The sequence below is a fragment of the Orcinus orca genome, chromosome 17 (genome assembly GCF_937001465.1).
Source record: "Orcinus orca chromosome 17, mOrcOrc1.1, whole genome shotgun sequence".
Classification (NCBI taxonomy): Eukaryota; Metazoa; Chordata; class Mammalia; order Artiodactyla; family Delphinidae; genus Orcinus; species Orcinus orca.
Window position 1 is genome coordinate 74,188,636 of NC_064575.1, and position 13,747 is coordinate 74,202,382.

At 41.7% G+C, this 13,747-nt stretch overlaps 1 long non-coding RNA gene across 1 annotated transcript; it reads left to right on the forward strand.

The window, feature by feature from the left end:
- Positions 1-772: 772 nt before the first annotated feature.
- On the forward strand, positions 773-12,467 carry LOC125961641 (uncharacterized). Its single transcript, XR_007472620.1, has 2 exons — positions 773-6,573; positions 8,040-12,467. It is a non-coding gene; the product is annotated as an uncharacterized LOC125961641 (long non-coding RNA).
- The last annotated feature ends 1,280 nt before the right edge of the window (positions 12,468-13,747 follow it).

Consider the following 13,747-nt stretch of genomic DNA (forward strand, 5'->3'; position numbering starts at 1 on the left):
TTTCACACATTGAACAAATATTTATTACGTGCCTGTTAAGAAAGCACTTGAATAATGTACTGGGTACTGGGAAACAGCAGTTGGGTAAGAGTCACACACCATGCTCTCAGTGAAGCCTGCTCTCTGTTGGGAAACACAGACAGTAAATAGGTAGTTACAACAGGTATGAGGAGGATTATATGGGGGGGGGGGAACACAGTGTGATGTGGGGACAGATTGCAGGAATAGATGCTTTAGTTTAAGGGTCACAGAAAACTTCTCCAAGGAAGAATGAGTTGTAGTAAAACAGACTTCATAGGCAGAGAGAAGATTACATCGTGTCTTATTCAGAGATTACATCACTGGCAAGTGGCCTGTGAGAGGAAGAGAAGAGGTTTACCTTAGCACCTATGACTCACCTGTGGGAAAACATCTAGCATAGAATTTGGCACACAAATCTCAGAAAAACTGAATCAATGAATGGTGGAATTTCAGACAGTATTGCTGATGACAAGAAAAAGTTTTCTGCCCATCCCAAGGGAGTAATGACCTAACATATCACCTTCTTCCAGACAAGATTAATCCTTCTTAAGATTGCTTAGAAACAGCTAAGCTGGTCAGAGCTTCAGGAATTTAAGTTTAAAAAAGAAAGCACTGGTGAAGAAATAGGAATGCAGCAACTGTATGGTCATAAAATCAGAGGGTCAGAGCCAGTAGGAGCTCTAGAGGCAGCCATGGCCATATCTTCCATTCTAAATGTAGGAAATCAAGTCCCTAAGTACAATACGTGTGTGTGTGTGTGTAATGAGTTTATAAACTTTAGAGTGGAGAGCTCTGAAAATGTCTTCTATTAACCAAAGGGGGCTTTAACAACTTAGAAATAAAACAAAAATGATGAATTAAAATTTTGGCCAGAGAGAAGTATATCTGAAGGTGAACTGGATGGTGATTCTGGATTAAACATGAGGATGAATAAAGGAAATAGATTCCTTTCTCTCTTGCAAGGCAGCCAAGGAATCAAAGAACTAGAGTAAACCATCTTGAAACAATATAGAAGCAGTTGAGATTTCATCTATTCATTTGTACATAAGTTGATCCATTCCTTCAAAGATATTTTTTGAGCAGCTAATAGCATTGGGGATGCAGTGGTTATTTGTTATTGGATAAGACAGTATTCATACCCTCATGGAACATTCAGTCTAGTGTGAGATGATAGGAGACTGAAGTAAAGCGTTAAATTCTAGGATGGAGGACTCTGTGACAAGGAGAGACCAAGGTACTACGGACAGTATGGTGGTGTGTGTATAAGGGATTTCCAATGAAGGCTTCCTGGAGGAGGTCCCATATAATCACAGGTCTGAAAGATGAATCGGGCATAATCAGGTGAAAGCAGGCAGAGTATAATGAGAGCTCAAAGTCCAAGGAACAGCTTATATAAAAGCACAGAAGTCAAAGCATAATAAGAGGCCAGTAGAACATACAGTCATTTAGTTCTGGGTACAGTGCTAGGTTTAGGTTCTTAAGACAAATAAGACATGACTCCTGTTTCTTTGTAAAACTATATTTGTATGTATATGCACACATGCATACAAACAGCAGCAGTTATTCTAAAATCATGAGTGTTCATTTTCAAATATTTGGCACTCGGCTTTCTAGGATCAGGAGTAAAATTCCTGGTTCACTTGTGCTTGGAAGGGGCCATATGATTATTTCGTGCCAGTGAGTTGTGAATGGAGGGCATGTGCGTCACTTCTGGTTCAAAGTATTTACTTGCCAGGGCCTTCTTTCCTTCAGCCATGGCAACTCAGCCGTGTTCCATATAGTGCCTGTCGATCATCCTGGGGCTCAGACGGAGGTCAGTATAGAACAGAGCCCCCAACGGGCATATTAATGACATTTAGTACAAGTGAGAGATACTTTTTTCATTTTAAGGTAATTTTTTGGTCTTCACAGAGATGCAGGGTATTTGTTATAGCAGCATAACCTAGCCCACTGTGATATCTACAAAATAAGAAGCAGCATTTTCAATTAAATTGAATTAGTAATCATTTAAAATTTCCTCAGTCTGTGTTAAATGTTATGGATATAAGGGCTATAAAGACAGGTGCTCTTCCTGCCAAGTATGGCATTGGGGAGAGAGACTCATGATCCAGTCAGTTGGTTGCTATGAGGTCAGTGAAAGGGAGAAACACAGGTCTCTGGGAGCATATACAGGGACATGGACTTCAGCCCAGAGGGGTATAGAAAGTAAAAGAGGCCAAAACTGATTCTGGAAAGATGCCTAGGAGAGAGCCAGGTTGAAAAGATGGGAAAGGATATTCCAGGCAATGAAAAGAACAGGAGGAACTATACAGGGAGATTAAGCCCTGACTTAATCAGGCAGCAGGCATTTTCCTTGTGAGGACCAGGAAGTCTAGCGTTTTCTAAGCCAAGAAATTTTAGAGCACAGAGCACAAAGTACAAATTTTAGAGTCCTCTGTAGCTATAGATGGCATGTTTGTGTCCCTGCCAAATGCATATGTTGAAACCTAATCCACAATATGATGGTTTCTGGAGCTGGAGGTAGAGCCCTCATGAGTGGGGATAGTGCCTTTGTTAGAGGGACCCCAGAGAGATCCCTCACCCCTTCTACCATGTGAGGTTATGGTGAGAAGGTGGCTAACTATGAGCCAGGAAGTAGATGCTCACCAGACACCAAATCTGCCGGCCCCTTGATCTTGGACTTCCCAGCGTCTAGAACTGTGAGAAATAAATTTCTGTTGTTTCTAACTCACCCAGTCTATGGAATTCTGTTATAGCAGCCTGAATGGACTACGATAACTGCCCTGGTGGATTTCCTGTAAGAACCAAATCAGGGCTCAAACAAACAAGCAAACAAACCAAAAAGGATAGAAATACAACAGAAACAACCAGTGACTGACCAAGCATAGCTGGCAGAAGGAACAATCTATTGTTTCTTGGGAATCCTGCCTGGTGAGGGCCAAGTGGAACTACAAGGTTCTGTATGAACTTCACATTCAGACCTTAAACATCTAAAGGTCTCTTGTAGTCTCTGGAAAGGAAGCAAGGGACAGTGCCACACCCACATGACATCACCGTGCTCACTTCTAAAGAACAGAAACCTCTTAAAGCTAAGGTGTGTGGCTGGGTGTGCTTCCAGTGCTTCTTTAACAAGAAGAGAAACCTGATAGAACAAGAGTTTCAACTTAGTACATGGCTGCTCCAGTTAGAGGGTCTGTTTGTGGTTATTTGAGTGTGGGGCAGAGTGTGTATTTAGAACTCGTCCCAGTTTTCTTGAAACCTGCTTTTCTTCACCTCATTACCAACTGGTAGCCATGCATCCAAATGCTAATTTTTCTTAATTAAATATATGACAGTTTTAAAAAATTACTTCTCTTTCCATTCTAATTAGATGTTAGTGATTCTGCTCTCTCCACTAATTACTGCATGTCTTCCTTCTGAAGACTATATATATGTATATACTATATATATGTATATACATATATGTATATATATAAGTATATATAAAACCATATACGTATTTATATGCACACATTCATATATGTGTGAACATATGTATGTGAATATATATGTATACACACAGATATAAAATTGAAATTTTAATAACCTTCCTCTTGGGAGAATGCATCATTGATAAAAATATCCCTGCCTTGGGTTGGTAGTTTTCTGGGATTTCAATTTCAATAGCTTCTTCCGTATTAGGCTGCTTTCATCTCAGAGGAAATAATCATATCTAGGTTTGGCTCTGTTCAATGGGGCATGACTACACCAGAATGGGTTTCTTCCTGAACAGAAAAAGAAAATCGGAAAAAAAATAATAAAAGCCCAGCACACCAAACTCCAAATTATCTAAATCCATTTTCAATGAAGAGCTTGGTGGCTTGGTAAGGATGATGACTTTTGAAGGAAAAAAATCCATTGCAAAATCCCATTTCCCATGCTGTAGGGTTAGGAGAATAAGTTGCACCCAGGGAGGAGGGGGCATGCTCCTTTTGACATGTAATAAAGCAGGTGGCCTCATTTGAATTTTCCCATTAGGTCTCCTGGAGTGATCTCAGAAATACGTTGGCCTTGCAAACTGTAACTCAGCCTTGGCTCCCTGACTCCAGGAGAGCCAAACAGCAGAATTAGAGTTTTTCAGACAGCAGAATTAGAGTCTGAATTACTTGAAATGTCCAGCAGGAAGTTATTTGTTATCGTGTTGGGTTTCCTATTTGCCACAGAATATTAAATAGGTTTCTTATTTTCCACAGAATATTAATAATTGGGCTTGAAAGTGGGCAAATGCCTTCTCTGCCAACCAGCCTTTTTCTTTTTGCCTCTCATCCTGTTTTCCCACCACAAGGATCAATGGAGATGTTTCCATCCCTCATCAAGATGGGGGCTATCTAGATGGAGCATCTGATACTGACAGGCTCACGGTTAAAGTCAGAGATAATTAGCCCAAATATAGGCATTCCCAGCAGAGGTGTGATGAATAAGTGCCAATGCAGGAGACACGGTCCGATCCCTGGTCTGGGAAGATCCCACATGCCACGGAGCAACTAATCCCACGCGCCACAACTACTGAGCCTGCGCTCTAGAGCCTGTGTGCCACAGCTACTGAAGCCCGCGCGCCTAGAGCCCGTGCTCTGCAACAGGAGAAGCCACCACAATGAGGAGCCCGCACACCAACAAAGAGTAGCCCCTGCTCGCTGCAACAAAGACCCAATGCAGCCATTAAAAAAAGGAAGAAAAAATCAGTTTCATTCCTTTGTTCATTCAGCAGATGAATATTGAAGGAACCTAAATGGTACAAGCAACATGGCCCCTGTCCTCATGTGGTACACAATCAGAAGAGACATTGGAGAAAGAATTAGCAAAACATTAATTAATTGAAACTTTGAAAAGTGTTATGAAAGAGAAGTATAAGAAGCAATGAGAAAACATATCAGAGGGACTCAAAAATATAGTTGTCCCACACAGGCTAATAATTTGGTATGCTTTCAAACAGATTTAAAAAAAAAACTTGTTCATCTTTTATTTATCGGAGGCAGGAAGAAACTGATTTGAAAAAAAAATCACTTCATTTTACTAAAGAAACAGAAAACAAGATCTTTTCAGGATATGTATGAGAGAGAATATACACTGATGCGGCAGACAGGCATGGATTTATGAATGTGCTTTGTGGGGCGATCGCAGAGCTGTCACTAGCAGCCTATGCAGAGTGACAAATCCACTGGGTCAGAGGAGTACAGGCCTTCTAGCTACCTGTCTTCCATCTTTGTTGAGGCTGGTGACCCAGTCCTAACATCTAGGTTCTGGGTTCTTACTATGCTGTAGCTGGGAGGGTTATAGAATGCTTCCAAGCATCTTGCACAACCTAATGGCTTTTCCCTTTAGTTCTTGCTACATCCATTGGGCCCCAGTATGACATTGCTAGGGACTTCTAGCAACTCTCTTACTATAACTGGGTTAGATATTTTGGGGGTGGCTGGAGATCATCCTAATTAGTGGGGGTAGGAAAAAAGAGGCAATAATTAAAGAACTGCATTCTGTTACTGGCAGTGCCAGCCCATCCAGAACCCATGGGCCAATGAAGAGTTATAACTCAACTAACCAGCTGATGTAATGGGCATTTGTGGAAGAGTCTCGGGGAGCCTGAGCTTATGCAAGGTCTAAACACTTCTTTCTTTTGCTGTGGTCACCCATGTTCTCCCAACAGCACCATCATTCTGTGCCCTTTATGTCTTCTAATGCCCCAACGCGGCCTGAGCCTTTATCCAGACAGCCCGAGGCTCCAGCAGCAAGCTCACTACAAGGATGCATACGGCTGAGGGCCACAGGGTGCAGGTGGCTGTGGTACTCATATGTGGGTGCATTCCTCAGTGCTGCATGCTATTTTTATTCTTTGAATCATATTTCATGCGTATGACCTACTTACTCACCTGATCAGGGAGATCCTTATAGGTAGAGTCAGTGTTTCATTCACGTGTCCCGTGACCCGTAGTAAGTGTCCAATTAACGGTTGAAGAATAAATAAAGAGAACTTCCTCTGGCTGGCTCTTGCTGGGCTCCACCAGACACTGGAAGCTGGTGGGAAGTCTGTGTATCCAAAAATAAAACTGATAGCAGTAGAACCTGTAATTTGGCTTGCCTGGGAGAGGTGGGTGGTAAAAACAGAGGGCATAGCCATGGAACCCATGGCCTGAATGTAGCCAGACTTCCAAGAAACTTATTTTAAATTAATTAAAACTGTATACCAAAATAGCTCCACCCATTAATTGACTTCCACTGACTGAAGCAGAATTGATATTTGTGCATGTTTCTGTCAAAATGTTTTCTGTATTTCCGTAGTTCTTATTCTTACTTAAGTTTTCTTTCGTAATTTCCCAAGACAGAAATCATCTTGTGAAACATGTTAAAGGATCCAACATATAGATATTAAAATAAATAATTTGCTCTCATTTCACCCCGTGGATTATTGGGATTCCAGATCTCAGCTGACTGCCGATAACATACATCTGTTAAAAAAATACGCATCACAGGTGGGCTCAGCCCAGCAAGAAATATTTGCTTCAGTTTATACTCAAGGTATGACTCACTTTTCTGGAATCAAGACTGGTGTACATGGTTCGTTAGTTTACTGTGGAAACCTGAGTTAACTGCTTCCGAAGCTCTGTATTTCAGTGATGTCCTAGAGCAAAGGTCAGCAAACTATGACCCACAGGTCAAATCCAGCTGGCCCCCTGTTTTTGTAAATAAGGTTGTTTTGGAACCCACAGCTAAACCTATTCACTTATGTATTATCTGTGCTGGATTTCACACTACAACAGCAGGGTTAAGTAGATGTGACAGAAACTTTATGGCCCACAGAGCTGAAAATATTTACTATCTGGTCCTTCACAGGCAAATGTGCCACTCGCTATTCCAGTGCCCTATATAAATTAGTGCCTGGTGGCTGCCCAGTCTGATGAACTCACCTAATCTGACAGGGCAGGAACAAAGAAGCTCAAAAGATAAGTGGAGATGAGCTGGGTAAATGGCAGAGGGAGCAGCCCTGAGGCTGGAAAGCCCTCAGTCAGGGAGGAACCTGATGTGTTTGAGGAAAGAAAAGGAGGCTGCCTTGATTAGAGCTAGGAGAGAGAGAGTTGTTCATGGTCAGGCTGAAAAAGCCCGCCAAAGCCATATCACACAAAGCGTAGTAAACCATGATGAACTTTCTAGATATTTTGACCATTTTAGACTTTCAGAGTCCAGGGAATGCATTAAAAATTAAAACAAAACAAAACTACAGAGGTGTGGTGTCTTTGTCACTTCCATATCTTGTTATGTCCATGAACTTGAACTTAAAGCACTGTCACCTTTCCCCATGGCAAGGTGGCCACTGACCTTTTGGGATTCACCCCAGTCAGCCTGGTACATCTCCTCTTGTTATTCCTGATGTGCAGCCGTCCTCCAGCCCATGGTGGGAAAGCACAGTGGGGGAATCAGGCATTCTCTGAGGGCAGGTGAGCACAGATCTGGCCAATGGCTTCTGGCTTCACAGCTCTCCATGCCAGAGCTTCCATGAACCTCAGAGATGGTACCAAACTGGACTGGAGTGGGCGTGAGAGAGGAGAAGGCAGACCCACAAAGGCTGGGTCCTGCTGCGCCAGCTCTCTTGTGCTGATGCTGTGGGGTCCACTGAGCACAAAAGAAGCCTTTCTTCTTGTCTCCATTTTCTGGTACTTCAGCTTGAATAGAGGCTCCAGGATAGGAAATAGTTGATGGTGAAGGTTTAAAATACGGACTTTGAAATTAGTTAGAAGGAGATTTGAATTTTCACTTTCAAGCTCACAAGCTTAGGCAAGTGACTGACTCTCTCTGAGCCTGAGTTTCCCTGTCTATAAAATGGGGATATCAATATTAAGCCGGTAGAATTGTGATAATTATATGAGATGAGATATGCAAAATGAGTGCAGAGCCTGGCTGCAAAACCAGTGATTATTGATTAGGGATGATTTCACTGGCCTTTGGCTAGATCGTTTGCGTATTTCTTTCTCCTCCTGTTCCAAAAGGACACATATTACAAAGAATATTTGGGTGGACTGGACTGGCAGTGGAGCCAACATCACGTGCTTGCACTGCGTGCCCTGGGATTACATCAGAGACATCATCCATGCCTGTGCTTCCCGGCACACCTCCCCACGCCTTCAAATGAGGCCTCCCTCCGTCTGTCACAAAGACCAAGAAAAGGTTCCGGTCCCTTGAGGTTGGAGAAGAAAGCAACTGTGAAGAAACAAGCTATTAATATTAATGTTCCAGGAAAAGGAGAAGAGAGAAAGGACGTGGGGTGCCCAGAAAGAATGACTCCATATGGCTTTGATGTGTTCCTTTCCACAGGACGGGAGCAGCACGGAGAATACAGAATAACGAGGAGGAGGGAAAGGAGGAGGTGGAGGTGGCCTGGCAGCATCTGAGAAATTATGTGAGCTGTGGGGAGTAGGTTCTGTCTAGACAAAAAGTCAGCCAGCCACGCTGCCATCTGCAGCCGTCAGAGAACAAGCCAGCAAGGGAAGGGGGAGCCCGCAGGTGCCCTGTTTATTCCAATTAGTGGGTGTGTAGGATATTTTCTCTAAAGGACTGTTGTTGTGCTAAACCTGGGGGAGCACCTGCTATTATTGAGACCCTTCCCAAAGATCTCCTTTTTTGTGGACCTCTTCAGGCACAGTTTATTATTATTATTTTTGCCTCTCCATTGAAGTCCTATTGTACCCCTTAATTTCTCACGTGGATATATTGTCTGATTCTTAAGAGCTCAGTCGGCAGTTTGACCTCAATTTAGATCCTGCCTGTATCTCTCTCTGGCCTTGCCATGGTGGGCAAATTACTCCACCTCTGAGAGCCTCTGTTTTCTCTTCTATAAGAAATGTAAGTAATAGTGAGGAGGTAGTTTGTGTACAGGCTCTAACAACAGTTGCCGGTCTTATGACTGCTAGAGCCTGTTCTCTCTCTCTCTCTCTTTTTTTTAAGATTCTTTTGATGTGAACCATTTTCGAAGTCTTTATTGAATTTGTTACAATATTTTTTCTGTTGTATGTTTCGGTTTTTTGGCCATGAGGCACGAGGCATGTGGGATATTAGCTCCCTGACCAGGGATCGAACCCGTACCCCGCGGGCATTGGAAGTCAGAGTCTTAACCACTGGACTGCCAGGGTCATCCCACCTGTTCTTTCTCTTCCTCAAAACAGAGACAGCAGAGGGCAAGGTGGTGAAGGAGTGACAGCAAATGGAAACATCTTGGGATAGTCCATTACTAGCAGCACAGATATTTCACACTCTGTTGAAGGAAACAAGCTTCCTTGGAATACTTGAGGTAAAGCCTCTATATGTTGAGTGAACTTTGATGCTTTTGCACAAGTAGAAACTGAGACTCTACTCCCCACAAGTAATAACGATCTCGACACATGAAGAAATATTTCAGGCTGAATCACCTGGGAGGTGTGACATTAAATTAAAGGAATTTAAAAATTGATAATTATGTGACATATTAGAGGTGTTAGCTAATATGATTACTGTGATAATTGTATTGCAAAATGTAAATGTATCAAATCAACATGTTGTATATTTTAAACTTACGCAATGTATGTCAATTATATCTCAATTTGAAAAATAACTTAGAAAAGGCAAAAAGAAGAGGAATTAGATGAGAGCTCAGACTATGGCTAACTATTTTCATTTTCTTCGTGATGACGAATGGTGAGTGAGTAGCAGAAACCCACCAAATAATATCTGTAGTATGTTGTACAATATAAAATTTTAGTCAGTTCAGTAAACCCTGTCTATTTGCCATACTATACAGTGGCATTAGTCTTGTTCAGTTATTTCTTTTGATCATCTTTGTAGAGTCTCACATTAAAGAACCCTTTAGGTATTAAATTAAACCTGGATGGACCCTACCTGAATATTGTTGACAACATTCTGTTGCTCAGAGAAAGGAAAATCTTATTAGGCAAATCCGCTTAAGAATGCTGCATTAGAGAAAATACATCCTTAAGCAATCTTGGAATGGGGAGAAAGTCCTCCTAAACAAGTCATAAAACCTAAAAGGTCTAAGAGAAAAGACTGACAGATTTAGCTACATAAAAATATAACATTTCGGCCCAGGAGAAGAAGCATAAAGAATGATACGTGGGGGCTTCCCTTGTGGCGCAGTGGTTAAGAATCACCTGCCAAAGCAGGGGACACAGGTTTGAACCCTGGTCCGGGAAGATCCCACATGCCGTGAGCAACTAAGCCTCTGCACCATAACTACTGAGCCTGTGCTCTAGAGCCCACGAGCCACAACTACTGAGACCACGTGCCCCAACTACTGAAGCCTGCGTGCCTAGAGCCTGTGCACCGCAATGAAGAGTAGCCCCTGCTCGCTGCAACTAGAGAAAGCCTGCACGCAGCAACAAAGACCCAACACAGCCAAAAATAAATAAATAAATAAAATAAATTTATTTAAAAAAAAAAGAATGACACATAAGAACTTATTTCCTCAATAGATAAAGAGCTATTACAAATCAGTAAGAGACCATTTGGCCAAAAGAAGCATGAATAGGCAAAAACATGAATAGGCTGATTGCTCCTAAGTAGGTCTTTCTTGTATTAAGTCACAGAGTCTCTGTACACTCTAGAACGACACATGGAGTGTGCAGTGGGAAGACAGAGATATGTCAGGCTTATATAGGAGGAATAAGAGTGGAAAAGTATGGTAAGGCTTTATGTTTGTGTGGGTAGGATGTGGAGAGCAAAGGGAAGAGAGAGAGAGAGAGAGAGAGAGAGACAGAAGTAGAAATGTATAAGGCATGACTTGGGGACCAGAAAGATTGGAATGGAATGTTTTTTAAGAGAAACATTAGAGGGCATGGCAGGACATATAGATTGGGGACTTAACTGGAAGTCTTTGATGCCAGCCTAGGCATTTAGAATTGATCTCCTAGGTAGTGGAGAAGAGCCATTGAAGGTTTTTTTTTTTTTTTTTTTTTTTTTTGCGGTACGCGGGCCTCTCACTGCTGCGGCCTCTCCCGCCACGGAGCACAGGCTCCGGACGTGCAGGCTCAGCAACCATGGCTCACGGGCCCAGCTGCTCCGCGGCATGTGGGATCCTCCCAGACCGGGGCACAAACCCGCATCCCCTGCATCGGCAGGCGGACTCCCAACCACTGGGCCACCAGGGAAGCCCCCATTGAAGGTTCTTAAACAGGGCTGAGACAGGTCTCAAGCATAGGAGGTAAAACTGAATTAGCAAATTAGTTAGGCAAAAGGATAGTTATTATCTACAACTAAATCATTGTTATGTTCAACTCAAGAACAATCCCCTGGCACAGAGCCTTGTGTTCTCAACATATGTCTGCTGAATTTTTATTATTTTGAATATAAAATTACTGTAGCCTAGATGTTATTTGGCCTCCCCAGGTTTTTCATATAAAATGATGTGACATTTTAAATCTGAAGTAAGTGACTAAATCTTTCTCTTGCTCAAACCCAGTCCAAGGGGTGAGATGAGGTTAGACATTATGGCAGCCCTCCATCCTCCTTGCTCCTCCTGCCCTCAGATGGGCAGCCAGATCCTGGGTTAAGCACCACTTTTGATTCCTCTGGTTCTTTCTCTGATACTACCTATCATCATATGCCACCCCTCCAGGCTTTCCAGAGTTCTACAGCAAGTATGGTGCAAGGCTGTGATGTAGAATGAATGAAACAGGACAAAATGCCATGAAGTCAGTATCCTGCAGTTGCACCACTTAAAACAGGTGTCTGCCTTTAGAAAATATATCCACAAAGTCCCCTCTACTGTGGGCACAGGCTTGTCATAGGAACTGATGGGTAAGAGAAAAGGATGGTTGAAATACAACCCAGTCTATTCACCTCAAATCATCGACATTTTATTCATGATGTCCTAATTAACTCTGGATGCTTTTTTTGTCCTTTATCCTTTTTTATATCAAAAAAGTGAACTGTGTTGGTTGCCCCATGTCATTTGTAGAGAACTGTGGAAGCTAATTAAAAACAAAACCAAAAGCCACAGATGTAATTATTACATAATGAGGTAAGAATAACATTATCTGATGCTATTACATATACCAAGAGTGAATTTTAATTAGAACCCCAGGTGGTTACTGAGAAATGAGGTATAAAGAAATTTTACCATGACTGCCTATTTGCAAAATAATTATGCATCACAATTATTGCTTGGGTATAAACCAGATTCTTTGGGAATACTTCTTAAAAGGAAGACTATTCTTTGGTCTTGGCCTGTGAAAAACAAATAAATAAACACACATGCCTTATCAAGACCAGTTTCCTCAATCTGATACTGCAGGCATGTAAGATTTAGGACCATCTGAAACATGTAATCATCTAGTATCAAAGATTAGATTCATTCTTTCTCGTTTCTATAAAGTATAAATATGAGATGTATCTGTAATGGCAATGAAATAAATATTTTAAAGCATCTACTCCTGTTCTTACACATAATTTATAATACTGTTTTATGACTCTCTGTGTGTATGTTTGTGGGGGTATAAAACACACAATTCATTCTAGTGCAGTATTTCAAAATAACCATGATATACTTGTACATAAGTATTCAATTGTGAAATAGTGCTGAGCAACTCGTAAAGCTTTTCAGTAAGTAATCCCTAAAGACCCTTTCTAGAACTTAAGCCATGCGTTTTCTCCATCTTGTGGACAGGTGACTGGGAGAGGGCAAAAGAGTCAATAGGATAGGAGACAGGTAGGCAGGTTAATCTCTTTTAACATGTATTGCTTGACAGGCTGGCTGGAATGCCATGCCCTGGTCCAGCGGAAGGTGTGCCATTTGTGGATGTTTAATGTCTTCTGTGAGCATGAAGGTGTTGTGGCAGGTGTTGGTTATATGCATATAATCAGTTTCTTGTTTTGTGCCTAATGAAAACACACATTAGATTGGAATCCAGACTTCTGTGTTCTAACCTCAACCACCTGTTCCACCAACAACTAAATTGCTGTGTGACCTTGGGCAAGCCCTTTAACTTCCCTGAACCAGAGCTTCTCTATCTTTCAAATGGGAACAGCGATACCAACTCAGTCCTCCTAATGTAGTGTGAGACCACGATAGGACAATCAGTTTAAAATTAGTGTATAAAGCCTTGATAAGAAATCGATACTGTTAATATGTGTTCTGGCTTCTCTTCTCTATTTATAGACAACCCAACCCAATGGACCCAAGAGAATGGACAGACAGTACAACTCTAATCAGTTTGCAACTCGTTTATAACTTGCATTTAAAAACAAATCAACAAATAAAACCAACTTCCAAACAAGTATAAAGATAAATTTTTGTTCAGGAAAATATCTATTCATCCCTACTACATGCCCAGCTCTGTTGTAGATGTTTGAAGTGCTTCAGTGAAAGTTCCTATTCTTGTGCAGTTTACATGCTAGTGTGGAGAGACACTGCACAAAAACATAAAATTATAAACACATGGATAAAATAAAAAATAAATTACTGCATAGATAGATAAAATTAGTAATAGTAATATAAAATTAGTAATAAGGAATGAAGTGACATTTGAAGTGTCAAGTGGTGCTAAATGCCATGAAGGACAAATACAGCAGGATTGGGGAGAAAGTGAGTGCTGGTGGGGAGGGTGCTATTTCAGATAAGGTGACAGAGGGCCTCAGGGTCCACGTTTGATTACAGAAATGAATGTAGTCAGGGAGCCGGCCAGTCTGTAGTCAGCTTTCCCTGGGGGGA